The 20057-nt window shown below is 44.6% G+C and overlaps 1 protein-coding gene across 9 annotated transcripts in view; it reads right to left on the reverse strand.

Moving 5' to 3' along the window:
• Positions 1 to 20057, reverse strand: part of DAGLA (diacylglycerol lipase alpha) — a 202119-nt gene that overhangs the window by 153303 nt on the left and 28759 nt on the right. The window lies entirely within an intron of this gene.

Raw genomic sequence — 20057 nt, forward strand, 5'->3', positions numbered from 1 at the left:
GATGATCTTCCTGGAGCGGCTCCATCCCCCTAAGGGGAATATCTTACAGTGATCACACATCAAGTCTCCCATTCATATGCAACCAGGGCAGACCCTGCTTAGCTATGGGGACAAGTCATGCTTGCTACCACAAGACCAGCTCTCCTCTCCTAAGATTGTGGGATACTGTATACTGTGTTCTACACAAGAGCAGGCAATAAGCACAGTAGCCACAGTAGGTGAAGACTATTTGCACTGGGGAAACTGACATAGGAAAGAAAGAGGTTTGCCCTGCTGCTTAGCCTGGCAACAACACCAATAAAAAGTATGGAGGTAGTGGGTCCTTGAAATCCAGTGGTATCTGTGGAACAGTGAGAAGAGAGTCAGCACTAATGGCTACAGGAGGAGAAAGAACAGCAAAAAAACAAAAAAGGCATTATGTGGCATTTGGGAAGCTTGTGCAACAGAAACAGACCCAGAAGTGATCCAGGGGCGATGTGGGAAATTACAGGCCAGCTAGCTTAACGTCTGTTCCAGGCAAATTGATGGAAAGTATCCTCAAGGATAAAATTGTAAAACACATAGAAGAACAGGCCCTGCTGGGAGAGAACCAGAATGGCTTCTGCAAAGGTAAATCTTGCCTCACAAACCTTTTGGAGTTTTTTGAGAGTGTCAACAAGTGTGTGGATCAAGGTGATCCAGTTAACATAGTATACCTGGACTTCCAAAATGCTTTCGGCAAAGTTCCTCATCAAAGACTCCTGAGGAAACTTAGCAGTCATGGGATAAGGGGACAAGTACATGTGTGGATTGGTAACTGGTTGAAGGACAGGAAACAGAGGGTAGGTATAATTGGAGAGTTTTCACAATGGAGGGAAGTAAGAAGTGGGGTCCCCCAGGGATCTGTACTGGGACCAGTGCTTTTTAATTTATTCATAAAGTTGGGGTAGGCAGCGAGGTGGCCAAATGTGCAGATGATACCAAACTCTTCCGGGTAGTGAAATCCAAAACGGATTGTGAGAAGCTCCAAAAGGCTCTCTCCAAACTGGGTGAGTGGGCGACAAAATGGCAAAGGCAGTTCCATGTTGGCAAGTGACGTACATTGGGACAAAAAACCCTGATGGGATCTGAGCTGTCGGTAACTGACCAGGAGAGGGATCTTGGGGTCATGGTGGACAGCTCGTTGAAAGTGTCGTCTCAATGTGTGGCAGCTGTGAAAAAGGCCAATTCCATGCTAGGGATCATTAGGAAGGAGACTGAAAATAAAACGGCTAATATTATAATGCCCTTATACAAAACTATGGTGTTGCCAAACCTGGAGTACTGCGTACAATTCTGGTCACCACATCTAAAAAAGGACATTGTAGAACTGGAAAAGGTGCAGAAGAGGGCAACCAAGATGATCAGGGGCCTAGAGCACCTTTCTTATGAGGCAAGGCTACAACACCTGGGGCTATTTAGTTTCGAAAAAAAGACAACTGCTGGGAGACATGATAAAGATCTATAAAATAATGCATGGTGTAGAGAAAGTGGATAGAGAGAAATTTCTCTCTCACACACATAGCACTAGAACAAGGGTCATCCCATGAAATTGGTTGCCAAGAAATTTAGGTCCAACAAGCAGAAGTACATTTCCACACAACACAAAATCAACTTGTGGAATTCTCTGCCACGAGATGTGGTGATAGCCAACAAACTGGACGGCTTTAGGAGGGGCTTGGATAACTTCATGGAGGAGAGGTCTATCAACAACTACTAGTCAGAGGGCTATAGGCCACCTCCAGACTCAGAGGCAGGATGTCTTTGAATACCAGTTGCAGGGAATTAATAGCAGGAGAGAGGACATGCTCTCAGCTCCTGCCTGTGGGCTGACCAGAGGCATCTGGTGGGCCACTGTGTGAAATAGGATGCTGGACTAGATGGTCCTTGGGCCTGATCCAGCAGGGCTGTTCTTATGTTCTTATGAGAGATACGACTGCCATCTTCAAATATCTGAAGGGCTATTACACACAAAGAGGAGTGTTGCTCCTGGGGGAAGGATGAAAACCAATGTGTTGAAATTACAAGAAAGCAGATTTAGGCTAGACATTAGGAGGGATTTCCTAACCATAAGAGCTGTTTGACAATGGAACAGTTTGCTTTGAGCAGTGTTGGGCTTGCCTTCTCTAGAGGTTTTCAGACAGAGGCTGGGTGGCCATCTGTCAAAAATGCTGTATCAGTTTCCTACACTGAGCAGGAATCAGACCATTTGTCCACCTAGCTCAGCATTGTAAGGTGACTGGGAGCGAACCCCAAAGCCTTTATTAGGCAAAGCCTTTATTAGAATTGGACACTTGGCTAAGCAGAATAATAGTTGCCTACCAGCCCAGCCACAATTTGTGGACTCCTAGAAATAGCTGATTTATCATACGATGTTCTAGGAAAACTGAGCTACTACTTTCATACAAACCTTAAGGTTATCTACCTACCTTTTTCTAAGGCTCCTTCCAGATCTGACAGTTTACACTACAGGAGTACTAGTTAATCCAAGGAACAAGTCACCCATTTTTGGCCTGTTTTTTATTTAAGGGGCCTGGTTGCTTTTTTTTTTTTTTTTTTGGCCTGTTTTTTATATAAGGGGCTTGGCTTTGGAGCTGGATCTTCAGGGTGGGTGTTGAGGGGAGGTTCTGTTGTGGGTGCAGGTTTTGGGTTAGAGGGTTGTTTTTATTGTACTGAGTTCAGCCAGGCCCATTTGCAGATATGGGGTCTCCTGAGTGGGATACTGCAGGAGGTGCGTCCGGTAGTTTTGGGGCGGCTATTGCTGTAGTGGTGGGGAATAGAAGAATTGGCACTGGCAGAGCAGCTGGCCGTTACAGGGGAAGGGAAACTAGTAATTTAGTAACTGTTTCCACTTCCAACTGCTCTGTCAACTCTCAGGCCTTGGGGAGCAGCTCCAATTTCCTACAGAGTCTGGCCTTGTTCCTCTGTAATGCCAGGTCAGTTCAGAATAAGATCAAAATTGTCCATGACTTGATCATGAATGAGGGAGCTGACCTGGCATGTATAACTGTGATCCATAAGAATACCATTTCCCTTACCAGGGCCCCTGTGAGGCAGCTGACTTATATCAAGTGTGTATTTTTGAAGCTGGGAACTAGGGATAGATTGGGGATTCTGTTGGTGTACCGATCACCCCGCTGGCCAAATGACTCCCTAACTGAGCTGTCCGAGCTGGTTGTGGAGTTGGTGTTGGAGTGTCCCAGATTTGGTCTTCTGTTTGGATTAGGGGGGTGTTCCATGGGTGGGGGACCCGGTGGTTTCCCCATTGTCATGAATGAACCACTACCTGGTTAAGGTTGGTATCACGACCACAATCCATTCCTGCAGGGGTGATGGACCAATTAGGATGGTCCACCCAAAAAGGCTGCTGGACCCAGTAGGGTTCCAAAAGGCCTTGGGGGTTTCAAAGTTGGTGCTGCCGGTGATTCTGTTGATGCCCTGGTGGGAAGCTGGAATAAGGAACCTGCCAGAGCAGTAGACATGATTGCTCCTAAGCGTCCCTCCAGACCCGCTTCAATATCGGCTCCCTGGTATACCGAGGAGTTGCGAGGGTTGAAGCGGCTAAGTAGGTGACTGGAGCGCATATGGAGGAGAACTCGGATTTAATTTGACAGGATGCAACATGTGACCCACTTGAGGGCTTACGCGGAGGCAGTGCATACAGCAAAAAAAGTAGTTCTGGTTAGCTCACAATGCTTCCACAGGTTCATGTTCAGTGGAGTTATCCTGGGTAGTGAGGAGTCTAATTTCTACTCCTTCTGTTTCTAATCAGCTCCCGGAGGTGCTCTGCTGTGATGCCCTCAGTGGGTTCTTTGCAGATAAAATCTCCTGTATTCGGGCCGACTTGGATTCCACTTTTTCTGCAGGGTCTACAGAACACTTTCTGCAGTATTAGGATTGTCCCTACCAGTCCTGCATTATAGAGGCAATATATCTACTCCCAAAGACAATATGGTGAATTGGACTCCTGCTGCTGCCACATTCTATCTTCATCATCTCATCAGAACCAATTCACTGCCTAGCATCCTTGCTCAAATTAATTCATCACTACGTGAGTGTAGCATGTTGCAAAGCTCAGAGGCCAGATGAAACACAAAGCTTACAGTTCCAACACAGAAAAAGTCAATGTGCTTCTGCCTAACTTGAAAGCTCTGCGCCTGAAGAATCACATGCACACAGCAGACACACTGTGTAATTCACACTATAGGGTCAGTGTAAGAGAGCAGATGTGTTATGAAACAAATGTTTAAGCCAGCCAAACAGGCACACCCGCAAACACTTTTGTGAGAATCTGGGTAAGCAGATGCAATGCAGGACAGAGTTCCTGTTCTTTGATTGATTACAGAGAAGAAGGAATTTCAGCAGGTGCAGCTTGTCATATTAACAGTGTATAAGACTGCACCAGCTGCTTCTGCTTCTGCAATATTAAAGAGACAGCAGTCCTTTTCTTCACTGCATGTAGTCACCTAATGCAAATAAAAAGGACACACTCCTAGCCATTCAACTATGCCTCTGCAAACGTATACCTGTGTGCAAAGCAATACAAAACATTCACACAGAAAACGTCCATTCTGATATAACACACATCATCCCCACATTGCTAACAAGGATAAATGAATGCATACATCTTCATCATAGGATTCCAGATACCATTGCCACCCACTTACAGGAAAGCGTGCACTCATTTATCCCTACCTACATATATATTGATATTTGTTTGCATGTGAATATGTCCATGTTGAAGAAGCTTCAGGACATGCACAGCTCCCCAGACGACGTGTAGGCAGGCTTTGCAGAAATGGTTTGTGTACTACCCTGTGGATATATTCTTCCCAAGCACCACTACACAGTATGTCACCGAACAGCCATCCTTCAGAAGAGTGAATACTTCTTGCAGCAGCCCACATGATTTTTCCCTCCTCCCTCCCTCCACCCACCCTCACCAGCCAAGAATGCCTGCCTAGTTCTTTCTCCCTTCCCTCTCTCACAAGAGGCAAGGCAACAAGAAACATGATAACTAGGTCATAGCCGTCCAAAAGAATACTGCAGGCTGGACAGGACTGCCTTGTCCATGTTTCAAAGCGGACACACTGTGGATGTCTGAAAATCTGACTCCCTATTTATGCAGAACATCTTCTGACCCTGTAGACCTAAACCAGACTCTTGATTAGCATAAAGAAAAGCATGTCTCAAGCCAATCACTACTGAGACAAAAATTACTAGAACTGAGTTGGGATAGGGGTGTGACACTATATGTTGGTAACTGGGCTTAAACTGATAATTGAGCTTAAACTCTGATGAATCCTGGTGCCTGGTCTACTGTTCTATGATACGAACTAATATTTTTAAAAACCAACACCATATAAAACATCTCCTCATATAAGAAAGAGAAACTCTGAATCATCTGTGCCACAAAACATAATTCTACCATTTGAACTTGAAGAACAGCTCTTGTACCTCTGAAATTGCCCTTTAGAAATGGAACTGAAACACAATTCTACAGTAAAGATAGTCTGAAAAGCCTGTAGAATAATCAGCAGCAAGTCACTGAAATTTGGTCTGCTGTGAGCATTCCTCGGAGCAAATGTACAGCTTTTTCTGTCTGCTTATATGTTCTTGCAGCACTAGTATATTTCTATAACAAACTGTTATTAAAGGATAACAATCTGCTTGTTCCAAAGCATATTATTCCAAAGCCAAGTGTATCACAATTGCAACATATATTCATGTAGGAAAATTGTCTTATGGCATCAAATAGAATTTGCAGAAACCTAATTTGAACATTAAGAAATATTGCCATATTTATTTGTAAAGCAGTATCTCATAGTTCATATAATTATCTTTTAAAATAGGGCAACATAGTCCTGGTCAAAAATAAATATAATGCACTACATGGGAATAGGAATATAATTAGTGTAGGTGAGGTTCCCATGGCAAATTCATGACTTCACATTCAGAGGTGGCACTCACCTTTCACATATAACTAAGAGAGAGAATGCCAATCCCCATTGCTTCTACCCCCAAATGTAGAATGAACCCTGTTCACAGGACGCCTGGGCATGTTTTATTGTTCTAATTTCTGCAGCTTGCTTTAATCAGGTTGAGAGCTTATTGCTGTAAGGCCAAAAAATCTTAAATCCCTTTTTCTCCTCATCTTTGGAAATAGGGGCAAAGAGACGGATTACAGATGGGGTGAGAACTTATTCAAAAACATTGCAATGAAACATTATTTCAGTATTGAGTTTTAGAAGAAGAATAAATCCGCCCCCCTCCCAAGCTGGTAACATAGTTCATTAGCCTTTTCTCACGATCACGTGAGAGGGCTAGCTGCAGGAAAGCCTGCGAAAGCCTGCAGACAGGGGCGTAACTACCATTAGGCAAGGGGAGGCAGTCGTCTTGGGGCCCCACTGCCTCAAGGGGCCCCCCCAGAGGCACATTACATGACTCCCCACCCGCCCATGTTGCACCCCCTATGAATTATGTTAAGTCTCTTGGAGATCGGCAGGAGCAGAGAGTAAAGAAACTAGATTCAATGTGAACGAGATATTCACCATATTCATAATGGGGATGTGAGTGTGAGTGCACTATATATTGTGAAGTGTGTTTGTGTGTGTGTGTGTATCAGCGAGGGGCCCACTTTAAAATCTTGTCTTTGGGCCCCCTCCAACCTTGCTACGCCCCTGCCTGCAGACAATCTCCAAGGCTTGTCTGGGCACACAGATCACGTGCCCAGATGGTCCGCCACTGCCCAAGGCAGTGAGGAGGCGCAGGGGCTGGGACACATCGTCCAGGGCCCCAGAAATCAAAGAGTGCACCGTGCATTGTGAGAGTCTCCCCAGAGACAGGCGGGCACCCATCAGTTCTGAAAGCAGCCAGTGCTGACACACAGTCAGGTGAACGGAGTGAAGGGAGCACTCACTCCCTTAGCCTCATTTAAGAGCTCAGCTTCTTGGCCGCGTTTGCTGCCGAGGTGCCACAGGGAGTCCATCGACTCCCAAGGGCAGCCAAGTCTGGGCTTAGCTTCCTTAGCCCAGTCTTGGCTGCTCGTGAGAACAGCCTCAACATTGCTTCTCCCTCACCACTACAAAAATGCTATTTGGCTGACTAAAAAACAAACCTTCACATATGTAAATATGTATTTATAAGAATAAATAAATATGGAATGTAGAAAAGGAGGCTCCCTCATAGGCTTCCTGTACAAATACTGTCCATCTCTGTGATGAAAGCATTATACAGAGTTATGATATGTGAGAATGTTTGGCATTTCAACTATGTTCAAAGGGTTTTAAATGACTGATGTATATAATTACAGGTGAGTATCTGACATACTTGTAGAATGCATAACTACTCATTTATTAAACATCTTAACGCATCAGCATTAATAAACACCAGTTCTCAGTATGGTGCTATAACAAAATCAGCTGATCTAATCTTTAAAGGTATTCTTACGGAGGATTAGTAAAGAGTAGTGTGGTAATGATAGAACCATCATTATACTTAATTTCTCTTAGCCAGCCACCAGCCATGCGTGGGGCTGTGGCAAGGCTATGCATGCCGGCGAGGGAGGCACCTGATTGGCTGGATGCCGGTTGGTTGATGTTCAAACTAATGGCAGCGAGGAGAGGCAGGCGGCAGCAGGCCGCGTTGGGGAGGCAGAGGCGGAGGGCCCGGCCGCGTTGGGGAGGCAGAGGTTCCAGCGGTGGTGGGAAGGCAATGGCAGCAGCTTGCAATGGCTGCTGTGAGGAGGCAGCGCGCCCAGGCGAGGCAGTGGCTGGCAGCCGTAGTGAGGAGGTGGGCGTCAGGAGAAGGTGGCAGAAACTGTGGGCAGGGAGTGGGGGCGAAAGTGGCCTGGGGGGATGTGGGGGGAGAAGCAGGGGGGCGGGCATTGGGACCGGAGACTGAGGCAGAAGCTGGAGGGGAGGGCTTGTGGGGAAGGGAGTGGGGCTGAATGTGCAATGCCCGTTGGAAGCTGGGGTGGAAGGGAAACAGGCGGCAGGGCTTCCCTGTTTGCTGCCCAGTAGGAGGAACGGTGGCAGCAGGGCCCTTTTTGGCCGCCCGCTCAGAGATGCTCGTGCAGATGGTGGTGGGGAGGGAGGAGAGGAATGGAAGTGGAGGAGGGCAAGAGAGACCAGGGCAGGAGGGAAGGTGAGGGGGAAACAGCCAGCCCCATGGAGCGCACAGATGCTCTGTGCAGGGTTGGCTAGTACATGCTATTCCTTGTGTATTAATTTTGGTACTGTATTTCTTCTGACAGCCATTTTATGTAATTTAAGACAGGCAAGAGCCCAAGGTTATGCTTTCAGTATGATAGTCATTGTTCCTGAATATGTATGGGAAGCTATCGAAAACTAGCCCTTTGATCACTAGTCTGTTTAGTTTGGTGTTTCCTGAAAGCCAAGAAACAGCTGAAATCTTGGGGATTCCACCAATCTATTTCCCATATCCTAGCTCACAGATAAGATCAAATCTGTATGCTAAATTAAGTTTACCTTCAGTTTGAAATGCAAACAATGTGCTCTTTACTGGTTTGAAGCCACCTGATTCACAGGAATATTTCTCATGAAAAGGCTGTGGCTTTCTTTTAAGGAGCAAGAGGGAACATCCAGTTGACAGATGTCATATGAGAAGTCTGGTTTTGACCTCTGCAGGAGCAGGAACATACATACATACATACATACATACATACAGGATTGAAATATTGAGGATGTATCCACAAACGTTGGCTGGACTTCATAGCCAACTAAAAATTCGCAGTTGTCACAATGGATGAGATCTTGTCCTGATCCACACTGCACCTCCAGAACACGGCACAAAACTAGGATCAATCCCAAGTGCAAATCTTGGGGAGGGGGCATTCCTGGAATTCTACTGCACTTCTAAGGCACTCCAAATGCCTAGGAAACACAACACACAAGCAAACTACACCTCTATCTCCAGCTTGGAAAGTGTGAACATGGATGATATCAACTTCTGTGCTTCTGAGGCATTCTGGGTAATTTCAAAGAACAGTACAACTGCAGGAACAATCCTTGTCCCCTTCTCCAGCTAGGAGGATGGGCCCATAGATCAGTGCTCAATTTTTAGCATCTCCATATAGGGCTGTCTGAAGAGCTGCAGCCAGAATAGACAGTACTGAGCTAGATGGACCAATGGTCGGACTCGCCAGATGGCACCTTCTCCTTCTGCAGCTGCAATCTGGAGAGGGAGATTAGGGTTCATCATGCTTGTTTGAAGATGGAAAAACATTCACCATGGTGAGTGTGGTGAACACCACTGTGGAGACCTAACCTCATGAAAGCTCAATAAGAGCCAGTTTTGTGTTGGATGACCAGATGTAGAGGATAACGCTGCTATGCTTTTAATATTTATTTACTTAGCTAGTTATTTAACATATTTTTATACCACCCAAAACTTACGTTTCTGGGTGGTTTACAACAAAAAGTCTATGCTATTCTAATAGCATAGAAGGAACTATAGTAGGAGCACCTTTCCTTACCCTTGCAGTATAAGCTACACCTGCTGAAATTAACTCTTCCATATGTCTTAAAAGTAGGAAATCAAACAATTAAACTTTAGGGTTCAGTTCCAGTTTAGGTTCATCAGTATTTAACTCTCTGGTTTAAACACTAACTTTAAAAAGTGCTTCAGTAACTGGTTCAAATTTGAATCAACTTATAGACATTTCATACAGAATTAATATGAAACTCTTTTGCCTGCAATGTAAATTTAGAAAAGAAATACATAAAATACATAAAATGTTTGAATTGCTTTATTTTATAAACAAAATACATATCAGGATTAAACAGAAAAATAAAACATTAATAATACAACTGAAAGCCAAGTGTTCTTACAATCAAGTATCAATGGGCACAGGGATGACTAACTTACCATGGAAATAGGGGAAGGCAGGAATAACTAAACTGCAGTCGATCCAGAGGAAGTATCAATCAGTGGATATAGAAGGAAGGGGAGTGGAAACAAGGAGAACCCAACTTCCTGTGGATCCAGGGTATTTGTAGATACTGAAAACATAGAGGAATCTGACTGCAACCGGGATCTTTCACCTAAGATGATTATTATTTATTACATTTATAAACCGCCCCATCCAGAGGCTCTGGGTGGTGTACAATAATTGTTTAAAAGACATTCTCCAAACACACAACTGGTATACTGAATACAAGGCACTACTTTATTGCTTAACAGGATCTGGAAGCCAAGACACAGCTGAAATAAATCATACAGCACAAAATAATGGGCTTCTGCCCCACAAACTTGAATTTAATATATCAGTTCAGTATTATGGTTCAATTCACATTATAATTCCTGTTCTCCTTGTCATACACACACACATTCCCACACTAAATACTGCCCAGAGATGTGGAGAGGAAATTTTTATCAAAGTTTATGGAAAACCTTTTCCATTAAGTATGAAATTTCCCCCATTCTAAAATTGCATAGGCTGACATCCAGACAAGCATTGCACATGTACAGTAGGACAAGTTCCAGACTACCACTGCTGTGTCACATATGACCCACAGGGACATATTTTGGTGACACACAGTGGGCTTCAGCAGGAAGCTGAAAGACTAGTGAAAATCACCCCTTCCCCACACAAGTGACAGCAGAATAGTAGTCTGGAATTCACACTGCTGCACGTGCACAGTGCTAGCCTGGATGTCTAGCACTGTTTCATAAAATTCATTAGTAACAATGAATGGATGCCTATGCAATATTAAGCAAGCTCAGCAATTTCAAAGTTGTAATTAATGTTTTTCATGTGATCTCATTAGGAAGTGTGTCAGAGGGTACATGTTTTATTGATGTATTGAATATTCCAATTTAAAAAAACTTTCCACATAAAGCTTTGAATTTGTTTCAGTATAACAATTAAAACACATCAAGTGTCTTTATTGAAACCCCCACTTCCATCAAATATATCCGTTCAATTACCTGGCTACAATATTTGAAAAACTTTGAAGATACAGAGAGGGGAAATTAATATGGATGTGGGTTTTTTAAACTGGATAAATAAATCTAATAACACATCAAATCAGATCCCAATTTGTTTAGGGCATCAGCAACAGTTGAATTATTTGGGAGTCAGGTCCATACTTGTCTCAAAGAGTCAGGTGGTGTTCACACATGCAGCACACACATCTAGCAGACGAGATGTTGAACTCCCTGGGCATCTAAGAATTCCTCTTTTATAGTTTAGACTGATCAGGGACTAAGTGGAGTAAAAATGACTTGATCCCACTGATCCCAAACTCCATCATTTCCCCTCTTCTTCACCACTCCCAATCCGAGTGTCCAAAACATATTTAATAACTGAACACATACTGCCTTAATTACTGCATTTTATTCTAATATTAGGCCTACACATTCTTTCTCACTAATTCTTATCTCCAGAGATATAGCAAGCTGGGTAGCAGCCTAGGGACAGGGCCCCCACACACCCCATTCTCCCCCTGCCACTGCCCATTTCTCTACCCAGCGCCGGGGCAGCCTTTCTCCTGCTTTCCACCAGCTCATTCCATTGGGACAATGGAGCAAGGTGGCAAGAGGCAGCCTGGAAGGTGAGGGGATGCCTTGGTGTGTCCCCTGACCCAGGGACACTTGTCCCCCCCCCTGCTCCATTGTCCCAATGCCCCTACTTCTCTTCAAATCAATTTAAATCATGATTTAAATCACTTCTCAGGATGACTCAAATTTAATGATTTAAATCACTAGTCAGGAAGATTCTACTTAATCATCATTTTCTAGTAAAGAGTGCATTCTTGTTGTCTGATATAACCTTAATATATATTCATCACTATCCAGAAATAGATGTAGAAGATAAGTGCCCATTATACGTTATAAAACTTCCCCCCCCCGAATTAATTCTCATTAAAAAATGAGATAATGCGTCATTTTATTTAGTACCAAAGCAGATACAAGATTGCATGTTCAGATATGGTACCTTCAGTACCTTCTAAACATGAGCACTTCTCATTATGTTGTTTCGTTTCATTAATGTGCTGCATTTCTTTGTTGCACTATTTGCATTTGCACACATGCCTGTCTTACCCACAGGTATAAGAACTTCATCAAAATATTCCCAAATAGGCTCTCTCTTATGGTCTGCTGACAACGGTGTTGCTATGCACCTCCCCGCCACCAGCATCTGGGGCCCAGGCCCAGACCATCATGGCGCCTATGGTGCCACAACATGTTTTTAGCCTATGTTACAATAGGCTTATGAGATCACCTGGCATTCTGTGTGTGTGTCCATCTGTGTGTTTGTGTGTGTCACAATCGACTTCACATCAACTTCACAATGCCGGGACCAATATGAACCAATCAGGTACAGTTGTAGGGACACATAGGGACACCTCAATGGCATAGTTTGTGATGATGTCATCCACCCCAATTCAAAATGGTGGACGTGTAAACTTTTGAGGCACAAGTGGGCTAACATGTGGACTGTCTAAACAATTTGAACCAAATTTGGTACAGTTGTAGAGAGCGACACACACAAGATAGTGGATGTGTAAACATTTGAGGCGCAAATGGACTAACTTGTGAACCGCCTAACTGATTTGAACCAAATTTGCTACAGCTCTAGGGACACATAAGGATGCCTCAGTGGTGTAGTTTGTGATGATGTCATTCACCCCAGTTCAAGATGGCAGGCATGTGAACATTTGATGCACAATCGGGCTAACTTGTGAACTGCCTAACCGATCTGAACCAAATTTGCTACAGGTGTAGGGACACATAGGGACACCTCAAGGGCATAGTTTGTAATGATGTCATTCACTTTGGTTCAAGATGGCAGACATGTGAACATTTGAGGAGCAATTGGGAACCAATTTGGACCAAATTTGGTACAGTTTTAGGGACACATAGTCTGTGATTATGTCATCCACCCCAATTCAAGATGGCAGATGCATGAACATTTGAGGCGCAAGTGGGCTAATTTATGAACTGCCTAACCAATTTGGACCAAATTTAGTCAAATTGCAGAGATAGTAAAAGTCGACAGATTAATTCTTGCTAGAACAGCTTGTTAACCCTTTTTGGGGGGGGGGGGAGGCTGCCACCACTGCTGCCTCAATGGCGGCAGCAGAACTAAACAGCACACTGCTACCTGGCACATGAAAAGCCAGCCAGGAAGTGGTGTGTGTTAGGGGTGGGTCCGGACCGGTCCGGAGGCCATTGTAAAGGCCTCCAGACCGTCCGGACCGGTTCGGACCTGGCCGGTCCGGGTGGAGGGGGTCCCCTTAAGGGCGGGGAGGGTTTACTTAACCCTCCCGCCGCTTTGCCCCCTCCAGCGCCCGTAGTTATTGTAGGAATTGGGGCAGCAGGATACCTCCCTGCCACCCCTTCTTGCTCCACTATTCAAAAGGAGAGAACAAGCCTTCTGCGCATGCGCACGCGGCGCGCGAACTTCACCGACGCGACGGGTAGACCGGGCCTCCGATCGCCGGAGGCCCGGTCTACCCAGCCTCATCCCAGCGGGTAGACCGGGACTCCGGCGGTCGGAGGCCCGGTCTACCCGTCGCGTCGGTGAAGTTCACGCGCCACGCCGCGTGCACAGAAGGCTTGTTCTCTCTTTTTGAATAGCGGAGCAAGAAGGGGTGGCGGGGAGGTATCCTGCCGCCCCAATTCCTACAATAACTACGGGCGCTGGAGGGGGCAAAGCGGCGGGAGGGGTAAGTAAACCCTCCCCGCCCTTAAAGGGACCCCCTCCACAGTGCCGGACCGCAGCTGTGCGGTTCCGTGCACACCCTAGTGTGTGTGCACCTGCCGCCACTTCCCTGCTACTTTTCATACACCCAGCTGTGCACTGTGTAGCAACTTTGCCGCTGTCCTGGCAAGGCGAAAGATGAGGCAAGGGAGGTCTGGTGCACCCCCCCAAAATGTTGGGGCCCTATGCCCCTGCTCTCCCCAACAACACCACTGCTTGCTGCCATGATAGGTGCTTTCAGGGGTGTGGCTACAACTGAACAAGGAAGGACAAATGTCCTTGGTTCCGGGAGGAAGAGGAGCCCTCCAGTTAGGTGACAGCTTGATCTTTGCTCTCCCCCTCTCTGAAGAAGGTGAGGTAGCCAGGCTCTGTCTACACGCTTTGTCCCTGGGTCCACTCCTAGCTTGGTATACCCCTGGGTGTTTCCCTTCTATAATGGAAGGTACACTCGGAATAGGTTTCCTCAAGACTGCATGATTATGTTCTACTCACTTCTTGTTTCACTTTAGATTTCTCTCCCCTCTTCCTTGCATTTATATCCAGACTCCTCTCCTTGCTCAGATCAAATTCATATCCCCAAATCCTCTATTCATTGACCGTCTTTCTTTTTGCACTTTTAGAGAGAGATAAGGACTTGACTGTATGTATTCTCTCTCATCTCCATTTTTTAACAATGTACTTTTCAACAAGTATGTTCATAGAATATAATTAGAAAGTACATAGTTTGGAAACTTCAGTTAGTCCAAAACGCGGCAGCCAGATTGGTCTCTGGGGTAGCCCGGAGAGATTACATCGTACCTGTTCTTAAACAGTTACACTGGTTGCCAATATGTTTTCGGGCAAAGTACAAATTGCTGATTGCCTTTAAAGCCCTGGATGGCTTAGATCTGGGTTAACTGAGAGAGTGCCTTTCTCTACAAGATCCCCACTGCTCATTAAGATCATCAGGAGGGATCCGTCTTCAGGTGCCACTGGTTCATCTGGTGGTGACCTGGGATCAGGCCTTCTCAGTTGTCACCCGTGGGCTGTGGAACACACTCCCCCTGGATATAAGAGGATAATCTTCATTGGAGGCCTACAGGAGAACCTTAAAGACCCAACATTTTAGCCTGACTTTTAACATCTAGTTTCAATTGTAATTTGAATGATTTTTAATCTGATTTAAATGTTTTTTTAAAAAATTGTTTTATTATGAGTGTTTGATTTTAATGTAAACCACCCTAAGCCACTTTAGGAAGGGCAGTATATAAATCTGAATGAATGACTTCACCACAGCTCACTTTCTCTTTGCCACAAGCTTTACACAAGCATATGTGATATATATTTCAAAGCAAATTACATATTTTAGGGTAGCACCATACCTTATAAGCTTCAAAGCGTGCTTCTTGATGGCTTAAGCAGATGCTTGTCTTAATGTAAATCTCCTTGTAATAGTAATACTTCATTTTCCTATTCCCCAGTTTAGCATCTGTAATGGTTCCTCTGTGGGCCTTCCAGTCCTTTGGCCAAGGGAGCAAGACCCTGGCTGCAACTTTTTACTCCTAGATCCACTCTATACTAACACTGCCTAGCTATGGAGCCACTTATTTTGAACTGGTTGCCACTTTATGTGATTAGGATTTGGTTCTGGATCAGTTTCAAGGCAACTAAAAGATTCTAAGTCCAGGTTCAGGTTTAGTTTAGCTCCCTCCCTGCAAGTACAGGGATCCTATCTTCCTTTGCATTTAATCACCTTAGCATAATGCAATGGATAAAGAGTTGAACTTGTATGAGAAAGAGCTGGGCTAAATCACTGCTCAGACAGTGTGGACTTGGTTAAGCTGCTGGGTAAGCTGCTGTCTACCTATCTTAAACAGCTGCTCTGAGGATTACAGCTGCCCACAACTCCTTGGATGAAGGCTGGGATACATTTAAAGAAACTCAAGTAGGCGAGACTCTTGCCTCAACATAGAATTTTGCACCAAGCCAGCAGGTGTAGTGGCTGGATGTTAGACTGGGATTAGGGACTCCTGAGTTCAAATCCTCATTCAGCCATGAAACTGACTTGGTGACTCTGAACCAGTCACTTTCTTTCATCCTAATCTACCTCACAGGATTGTGCTGATAAACTTAACCATGTACTCCACTCTGTGCTCCTTGGAGGAAGAGTGGGATATAAAAGTAAGTATAAATAAATAAAATGAAAGAATAGCAAATAGCACAATGCTGTGTAGTATGAAGTCAAAACAGGGCCAATGACAAGAGAGAAGTTCCACCATGCAAGTTATGGGGGTGAGGAATGAGGTATGCACAAGTTCAATACCTGAAAGATCCCCCAAAATGAGTTCTTGAGGACTGCATATGCATGACGCAGCCTTGTTCAGATACATGACTTTGTCTCTTTCACACACACACACACACACACACACACACACACACACACACACACACACACACACTTTTTATAAGGAAGGGGGTCATTGTTCTCTTGCCCAGAATGGGCACCTCAGCCAATACCCCTCCAACCTCTGGGGATTTGGGAAGCTGGAGGGAAAATAGTTGCCCTGCCAAACAAGAGGGCTTTCACTCCCTCTGGTCACTAGGCAGGCTGCTGCCTTAAGGAAGACACACAGAAAAGCTGAAGACTGTGAGTGAGTGTCTCTGCCCATGGCTGCTGGGCAGAGGGGAAGAGGGAGTCCTCTCTTCAAGGGAAAATAACTCCATGGTGGGGAAGAGTCACTGTCATCCCACAAAAAGACTCCTTCTGCATGAGGATTGCTTTTCGTTGTGAAAGGTAGGGACTTTTGTGCTGCAGATATCTTTGTTCTTCATATACAGTGTGGCATCACTGGCCAAAACTGGAAACACATGCTGATATTGTTGGGAAGGCAAGGGAGAAGAGTGCAACAGTTAGAGGGCAATCCACATGCCCAAATGCAGGAGGTGGAAGTAGCTGATTGCCATGACAGAGATTGCCTGCAATCATATCTTGGATCTGAATCTGAATCTGCAAATTGGTGTCATTAAGTCCCGAGTGCTGTTGAATATGTAGGTGGAGCCAAACCAGCATGTTTGCTAAAATTAATATATGTGGATGTATATAAAGAATAATAGTTAAATAATGGCCTTTTTTTTAAAAAGTAGGCTTAAAGAAATTGCAGGTCTTTTTGTCCCCTTGGATCCATAACTTAGCTCTGTAAAGTATTGTTATTTTACGACTATGTACTGAACATTTATTTCAGCTGCAATTCTGTGCACAACTCACCAGAGGGTAAGTCCCATTGAACACAGTGGGACTTACTTCTGACGAATCACAGCTAAGATTGCGCAGTGTGAGCCATAACTGTGCATACATGCCAGCCTTATGCTGTCGAAGAATAGGGATGTGCACAAATTGATTTTTTTAAATTCGATTTGTGCCTGAATCGAATCAGCCAATTTGTTTTGTGTCCAAATCTGTCCCCTTGAATCACCCCAGATTCTATTTGGATTTGATTCAATTCTATTCGGATCCAGATAGATTCAGATCACTTATGAAGGTCCTAGTGGCACTAAATTTGGGTGGGTAGGTCCCCATGGGTGCCACCTAACAGCTAAATTTCAAGGTAGTGGGGCACTTGGTTGTTGTTTTTAATGATTTTTTTTTTTTAGTTTTTAATGATTTTGTATATTTCCGCCATAGGAAATAATGGGGATTCAAAGTCGCTTTATCCTAACCCTAACATGGATCCCCAGCTTTCATTTTTTTTAAAAAAGCTAAGCTCTAGCCCTTGTAGAAGTGAAGTTATGGAGCGAAATGTGTGGTCACTATTTTTCAAGTGTTTGAATTCTTTGGTGTATAATAACTTTTCCTCATAGTGAATCCCTATGAGGATTCATCACACACCTTCATTTCTTCTATTCATTTTGACTGTCTCTGGACAGTGCCAGCTGTCAACTGCCTTGTGCCAACTACACCCCACTCCCACTTGCAAGGCAGTGGGGTACTACTCAGTTTATGTTCAAGGATTTTTTTCAAGTGTTTAGACTCTTGGTGTTTAATAACCTTTCCTCATAATGAATCCCTGTGAGGATTCATTACACACTAAAGAGTCTAAACACCTCAAAAATTCCTAAAACATAAACTGAGTACCCAGTGGCTTGTGGGTTGGGGGTAGTTTGCACATGGGATGCCACCCCACACCCACCCACAAAGCAGTGGGGTCAAAATGAACAGAAAAAAACAAGGTGTGTAATGAAGACATCAAAGAAACTAAACACTTTAAACATTCCAGAAAAATAAACTGAGTACCCCAGTGTGAGTGTGCGTGTGTGGGGTGTAGTTGACACATGGCAGTTGACAGTTGGCACTGTCCAATGACAGTCAAAATGAACAGAAGAAATGAAGGCGTATTTTCTATCTATCTATCTATGAGAGAAAGCTGGGAATCTGGGGAAATTAATAGGAGGAATCCGAATCTCAAACTGATTCAAATCGAATCTGGCGTGATTCGATTTGGACCCGAATCTTGCCAATGGATCACAGGGTGATTTGTTCTGTCTCCAAATCACCTGAATCAGCTAGATTTGGGTACAAATCAATTTGTACCTGAATTGATTCGCACATCCCTATTAAAGAACCCTTGCAGAATGAGGACAGAGGTCAGGCTCAAGCCCTCCCTCCCTCTGCTCCTGGCTTGGAGGATGGACAGAGAATTCTTCCTCATTGGCACTCAGGTGTGGAAACACAATGCAACATTTGCTACACGTCCCATGTGTCTCTCTATAAATCAGAGTTAGTAACTGTTCTGCTGATTATTCTGATTTGGCTGATTTTATACTCTAATGTGTTTTGTCTAAACAAATCTTTGTTTTTTGAAGATGGCTCCTTAACCTTGAGTTATGCTAAAGCTCTGGCTTGCCAATGAGCCTCACCTACTCAGTACTAGATACTGGAATGCAATATGCCGGAGAGTGAGTTATGAAGCTGAAAAGCCTTCTGTGTTTGAAAACAAAATGACAATATTAGTTCCATAAATGTATGTTTTGGAGTCAACCAAGCACATCTACCCGCTTGATTATCAGCTTGTGGCATGATGGTTGCAGATGCTCTGGAATCAAGGTGTAACTGCAAATTCTTTTCTCATTTCAGGGCCATGACTGAATGTGAGAAACACACTAAGGCTGTTCTCACGAGCAGCCAAGCCCAGACTTGGCTGCCTGTGAGAACCACTGGGATCCACGCTGATCCCGGTGCTGCTGTGCCACCAAGCCTGGCTCTGTAGCCTGGCTGTTAGCCAGGGTTAAAGGCACAAATGCACCCTTAACCTGGCTGCCGGGCTTCTGTGTCTGCTCAGGATTGTGTGTCTACAGAGCACGCATCTCCCAGAGGAATCCTCCAATACACTGCACTCATTGTTAGGTGTATTGAGGGACATCTGAGGCCAGGACACGCTGTCCTGGCCTCCAGCAATCCGTGCTGCTTGGTGCAGCGAGGACCATCTGGGAGTGTGATCTGCACTCCCAGGAACATTTACTTCATCATCTGGGAGGAAGGTGAATTGGACCCAACCTTCCCCCATGTCCATGTCTAAGGCCTCAATCTGTTAGATCAGCCCTGGTTTGCCAGCAGAGGCATTGGCGAGATACTTAAAAGATCCAGGGCCCAGACCCACATCCCCCCTTTTGATAATTCAAAATCATGCCCCCCCCCCTAGAATAATTACATTTGACTCCTCTCCAAAGGGAAACTAGAGGGGACAAGTGCTGTATTGGAAGCTAAAGCATCTTTTTTGTCTCCAGCACAGAACTTTTAGGGAGGAGACAGAAATTAAAGGCGATTGTTGCTGCCCACCCCCACAACTGAAAAGGAGGTGGCTGATGAGATTTGGGGCTCTGATTTGTTCATTTAGGCTCTCCCCACTCTTTACATTGTTTAATTACTGGATGTTCAATTGGTTTAGAGGCCTGAAATTTCATGATGGTCAGACTGAGGCCTATGTTAACATTTCTTACTCTATAATTTATATATAAATGTGTGTAAATGTATACACACACACACACACACAATTACTATCTGTATCTCCCATATTGAGGAGGTTTTAAAGATGGATATGTTCTTGCTTGTAATCATGTATGACTCTCAGAGATGTAACCTTTTCTGTTTTTACTTATATCACTAATAAAAGCAACATAAAATTTGCGGGTGGGGAGAGAGAGATTTGGGTCTCTGAGTCATTCACTAGGGGCCTGAGTTCTATGGGTCACCCCATCCCCCGGCAAATGACAGCTCTGGAAGCAAGTACTAAGAGAGAAGAGCAGCTTCTCTATTCGAGAAAAGAGAACACTAGTT

This window comes from Hemicordylus capensis, chromosome 1 (genome assembly GCF_027244095.1).
Source record: "Hemicordylus capensis ecotype Gifberg chromosome 1, rHemCap1.1.pri, whole genome shotgun sequence".
NCBI classification, from domain to species: Eukaryota; Metazoa; Chordata; class Lepidosauria; order Squamata; family Cordylidae; genus Hemicordylus; species Hemicordylus capensis.